Below are 6,269 nucleotides of genomic sequence, written 5' to 3'. Positions count from 1 at the left end.
ACTACCCCCAGCCGACAATGGACGTAGGTCTGCCTATGTCTGATAATACAGTCGGGTCTACGCATTTTGATCGGGCAACTCATTCTCCCCCTGAAGACTTCCCTCCGTAGTCTGCCCACCTCGTCCTCACGCGGTAAAGCCCATGGTGCCGAGAAACCAAGCACATCAGTAGTTAAACTTTTTAGGCCCTTTACACCACTGATCACTTTCCACATTTTTATTAAATCTCGCAAGAAACATTTCCTAATACCTTGTGTTTGGCGCATGATGGCCTTAGATGCCTATGTGCCATTAAACCTAACACTACACACAACACAGCACTTATTAGCTGCCTCGCGAAGTCTTGAAAGCGTATTGAATATCCGGCTAACCTTCGTGCTTGAATTTCGGGAACTCCTTGGCAGTCATCAATGCGGGTCTAAATAGGCATGCTCGACAACAGACCCTTTAGTTCGCCTAGACAATACTATTTGAGAGGCTTTCATACACATAGAACACTGTCTTGCTGTCTTCTTCGACCTCGAAAAGGCATACAACACCACTTGGAGGTTCGGTGTCCTCCGCGATTTAGCAGAGCTTGGCATCCGGGGAAGGATGTTGAACTGCATAAAAGACTTCTTATCCAACCGTTCCATTCCCGTACACCTAGGCTCAACCATCTCAAAGAAGTTTGTTCAGGAGAATGGAGTATCACAGGGGTGCATTTTAAGGACTACACTCTTTGTCGTGAAAATGAATTCATTAGCCCAAATAATCCGAAAATCAGTTATGTACTGACAAGTACAATTGACAAGTACAATGACAAGTACAATTGACAATACATAAACTAGCGACATGGGGAGACAGGAACGGATTCCAGTTCTCTCCTCAGAAAGCCGTGGCCGTCATGTTTTCTCTCAAATGAGGCGTACCGAACAGTCCCACTCTCCACCTAAGGGAAATAAAATTAGCAGTAAATGAACAACACAAATCTGTATGTTGTTTTTGGTAAAAAACTCACATTTTTTCCACACATTAACAACCTGAAGCAGAAAGCTTCCCGATCATTAAATATCCTAAAGGTGTTTTCACGTAAACGGTGGGGGTCCGATAGGACATGCCTTTTGCACATTTATCGTGCTCTAGTACAATCCTGCCTCGATTACGGGTTCATCGTGTATGGGTCTGCGAAACCATCACCCCTAAAACGACTGGACCCCGTGCATACCTTTGGTTTACGTCTCTCAACTGGTGCTTGCAGAACATCCCCCATAAACAGTCTCTGTGTCGAAACCAATCAATCCTCTCTTACAGACAGAAGAACCATGCTGACATCCGCGTATGTCCTAAAAACCCGTTTTCTGCCAGAACATCTCTGCTACCCCATAGTTACAAAATGTCAATCCAAACAACTGTTTCACAACAAACCCCAAACAATCAGACCAATCCTCCTCCGATTTGAAGAAAAACGCGAAGAATTAGGTATACTGAATACACTGCCAAATATTGCCCCGAGACCCCACCCACTGCCACCTTGGTACAGCTTTCCCTCACTATGTGCTCTTATGTTGATGCACATCCACAAAAAGCAAACTCCACTAGAACATATACAGCAGGAAATTTTGGCAGTGAAGGATAAGTACAAGGATTACATTGATTTTTACACAGATGGCTCGAAAGCGGCACACTACGTTGGGAGTGCAGTAGTACAAGAGAAAGAAGAAAAAATAGTCAGGCTACGCGAGTGCGCATCAGTTTTCATGGCAGAAAGTTACGCCATTGCTGTCCCGGTTAAAGAAATGTTCAAGAAAAATATACAAAAATGTGTTATCTACACCGACTCCCTCAGCGTAAATACAGCACTAAACTTTAGAAATGCCGTTGAATCCATAATAGGAGACATAATACAGGACATAATGAAAGCTGAAACAAAAATATCTACAATAAAGTTTTCCTGGGTCCGTAGTCACGTGGGAATCAAGAGGAACGAGAGCGTTGACGCATGTGCCGCACGTGCCCCTAATGTGCAAATAAAAAGTCGATATACCTTATAAAGACTGCATCAAACGTGTTAAAGATTAACTTAAAGGAAAATGGCAGGCGTCATGGGACAACGAACTTAACAACAAGCTACATTTAGTAAAGCCGGTCCTTGGTGAATGGAAAACCTGCGCGCACCAGAAACGTTTTATGGAAGTAATTTGTGTCGTCTGCGCATTGGACACACACACCTCACACACAGTTTCCTGCTAACAAAACAAGAGAAACCAGTCTGCGAGAAATGTGGAGAACTTTCAATTAGTCACATTTTATTCTCATGCGTGAAAATTGAAAAAATAAGGAAAAGGCACTTCACTCGATTTTACAATGAACTCATTCCTTTTCACCCTACACTAGACTTAAGCAACAATGCAATCGTTGACAAATCTTGTGTTTTTAGGTTTTTAAGAGAAGCAGGATTTCTCGAGGGACTATAAATTCTGATCCGCTGCTTTGCTGCACTTTTATATACCTCAGACGTCTTCTCATTCCTGAGAAGTATGCTGAGGTCTTTACTTGATGGGTTGGGAGCCTCGGGATCCTTGCATAGCCAAGGATTGCCACGGAGGTTACTCGACCTTCTTTAAAGGTTTTAATACTAAAATTTAGAAAATTTCTTTCCGAGCGTTACAGTGTAGCAGCAACTAAGTTTTAGGCTCTTTACACCCCTGATTTTTTTCGCATTTTAGTAAAAGTTTACAGAAATCAATTTTCCTCCATCTTGAGCTTGGCGCATGATAGCCATGGACGCTTATGCGCCACTAAACCCAACACACCACAAAGTGTCATCGTGTATGCAAGCCACACGAGCTCTCGCGCTGAAGCTAACTATTGGACTACAGAAAAGGAATGGCTCGCGGTTGCGTGGTCAACGATGAAATTTCGTCCCTACCTCTACGGCCGCCCGTTCAAATTAGTTACTGACCACCATTCTTTGTGCTGGCTGGCCAGTCTTCGCGACCCAACTGGGCGCCTAGCTTGATGGAGCCTCCGCCTCCAAGTATTCGACTACACTACTGTACATAAATCTGGCCAGACGCACGAAGACGCTGACGCACTCTCTCGCGCACTCGTCGGGTTAGCCGATGATATCATGGAGGACGAGAGTGGTTTTCTTAGAGTTGTCAGCGACTTAGACGTAATGACTCGGCAGCGAGCTCACCCAGACCTGCGACCTATCATTAATTATCTGGAGTGCCGAGCTTCTGACGTACCTCGACAATTTTCTAGCTCACCTGTCGGCCTTCTGCCTCCGGTCCGAAATTTTGTTTAAGAAAAACTCCAGCACTGTTGACCCAGCACACCTCCTAGTCGTTCCAGCAGACCTCCGCACCGATATCCTTTTAGCGTGTCCCGATGAGCCCACATCCGGCCACTTGGGTTTTGCCCGCACACTTGCACGCGTGCGCAAGGCATATTATTGGCCCAAACTTTCTCACGCCGTCCAACGTTACGCCAGAGGCTGCCATGAGTGCCACCGTCGTAAGGCGCCCCCTCTCAAGCCAGCGGGTTTGCTCCAACCTACTGAACCGCCTCGGACGCCGTTTGACCAAGTCGGCATCGATCTTCTGGGCCCATTTGCTGTGTCATCGGCCGGTCATAAATGGATCATAGTCGCCACCGACTATTGAACAAGGTATGCGGAAACTAAGGCGGTGCAGCGTGGCACGCCATCTGAGATCGACCAGTTTTCATGCAACAAATCATTTTGGGTCATGGGGCACCGTCCTATGTAATCACTGATCGAGGTACGGGGTTTACGGCACACCTCTTTCGCGACGTGTTCGAACCCAGTCGCCCGAGCCATCGCGAAAACCACTGCCTATCACCCACAGACTAACGGGCTCACAGAGAGACTCAAGAGAACAATCACTGACATGATCGCAATATGCATAGACTCGCAGCACAAAACCTGGGACGAGATTCTCCAGTACGACACATACATCTACAAGACGGTCACCCAGGAGACGACGCACTTTACGCCATTTCGTCTGGTCTACGGACGTGACGTTAAGATGATGCTGGATGCCATGCTACTACTATCTCGGGGACCAAGTTTGGGTGTGGACCCCGGTAGGCCCCCAAGCTTGTCTGAAAAGCTGATGTGCCGTTACTTTGGACCCTACTGAGTTTTGAGCCGTGTCACCGAAGTGGCCTACAAAGTTCTTCCAGTCGGGACTGTGCAGCCTCAACGTCGCCCACCCCGCTCTGAGGTCGTGCACGTAGTCCGCATGAAACCGTACTTTACGCGGTAATGGGCAGTACGCTCTGTGTTCGTCTAGTTATCGCGTGGGACATCTTCGCCCATCTCCCTTGTTCATTTTTGTGTTCTTGTGCTGGACTTCTTGTTTTCATTCCTTCGCTCGTGCTCGAGTCCTGCTTTTATAATTTTTTTTTTTGGGGGGGGGAGGGGGAGTAATGCCACCTGGTGTTCTCGGGTGGCACACGAAAGTGACGACGTTGAAGTGTATCGCAGTGGCTAGCTGCCGTATTCTGCCTTTCAGTGACCTGGCGCATTATCTTCCGTGACAATATGTGTGAAAGGGGTGATGTGTATTTTTTTCAGAGGGTTGTGTAAATATTCATGTTTAAGAAGTTCAACTAACACATGTTCAAAAAACACACTTGCTGTACTTCAAATGCACTAAAGAGATGTTTGGCGTTTTTTTTTTTTCAATATATAATGATACGACTACCATTGTTTAGTGGCGAAATAGACTTTTCTTTCGAAAGAAAAACATGCCACTACTTATATTATAGATTGTTTTGTATAAATGGTATACATTTCCAGCCCTCTGTCAGTTGCAGTGATATTCCTTTGCCAAATGGTGAAATTGTTTTATGTAAGCAAAAAATGTCCAACTCAATCTAGAAATGATCGTTAAAAAAAATCTCAGGGGCCATTGTTCAGCTTGCAATATAAATACTTACGTAAAGTTTTTCTTTGTTTTGTGTACTGCTCCTCATGATTATTTGCTTTCGTGAATTAGCCATCAATCATTCTTTGCCGTTACTTTTTGATTCCGTGCACTTGCAGTTATAAGCACCAGAAAAAATGAAAGTGCAAAAATAAAATGTTGATGAAAATGAGAACCAAGTACCACATTATTCAGTTATCAGAGCAAGAAATGAAACTGGCTTTCATTTCAAATAATGCACATTTCTGTCGGTCTAATTTACATTCACATAATATGAAGTACATTCTTCCTGCCGTGTTGTGGGGCCATATATAACGAAATTTTTGCCTTTGCTGACAGCAAGCACAATCAAGGCTTCATTGAATGAACGAGTCAAAAGACGTAGGACAGAGAAGAGATGAGGCACACACAGCGACTGGAAATTATTCGTGTGCGAAATATGACAGAATGTCAGACTAAAAACATCCATTTATTAGATTTTTCTGGAGCAGCATGGGAGTTGCCTGGCCGTCGCAGCATCGATACACTTCCAGAGATGAGCACTCCTCAAACGCATCTGGCGAAGTGTAGTTCCGGTCGAAGAAGCCGGCTAGTACACTGAGGAATTCGATCTTATAGTATGAGTCTTGGTAGCATTCAAAATGCCGGTCCATGTACTCGACGCCCATGGGTGCCAAAGCGTACTTGAGCGAAGTATAGTTCTTCTTCGCCTCGCAGAGCTGTTGACAAAAAAAAAACAGTAATATTAGCGAACGCTCTATTGTAGTCCAAGTTTCAATCTAAAATATGCCGCCACATGTTCTGTTATCTGAGGAGACCTGGGGATACAAACAGTAATTAGAGCGGAGGAAGCTGTCTTTGTTCTTTCTTATTAAGAATCCTATTCGTGTTGCGACTGTAATACGAGAGCTTGGTGGTTGAATCGTCGAGCATTTTTGTGATGATCAAGTGGCTTTATAGAGCTTTGCGAGACAATGCAGGAAATGACCTGGGAGCCTTGAAAGCAGAATTTGCGTATCGCTGCGTAGCATTTTTAAGCACGTCGAGCAGTCTTGAAGCAGTAAAGGAGTACGATCATCATCCGACTTAAGCGGACACTGAGGATAACTGCGCACAGTTCCTTTCTCGGAAACATCGATTTTACGATTAATTATGGTAATGCTGCTGTCGGTTCGACAACAAAAGTGGTACTTATTACGGACAAAGTTGCAGCTGACAATGCAGCGTTTTTTTCCCGTTGCTGAATTCAGACTCGTGACGTCGTGACGCAAAATGGTAACATGTCCACTGTATGAAAGTGAGCAGAGTGGTGTTCTGAGCCAGTTGGTAAAG

Source organism: Amblyomma mixtum, chromosome 7, assembly GCF_055824585.1.
Source record: "Amblyomma mixtum isolate Tamu chromosome 7, ASM5582458v1, whole genome shotgun sequence".
NCBI classification, from domain to species: domain Eukaryota; kingdom Metazoa; phylum Arthropoda; class Arachnida; order Ixodida; family Ixodidae; genus Amblyomma; species Amblyomma mixtum.
Note: the sequence above shows the minus strand (reverse complement) of the source record.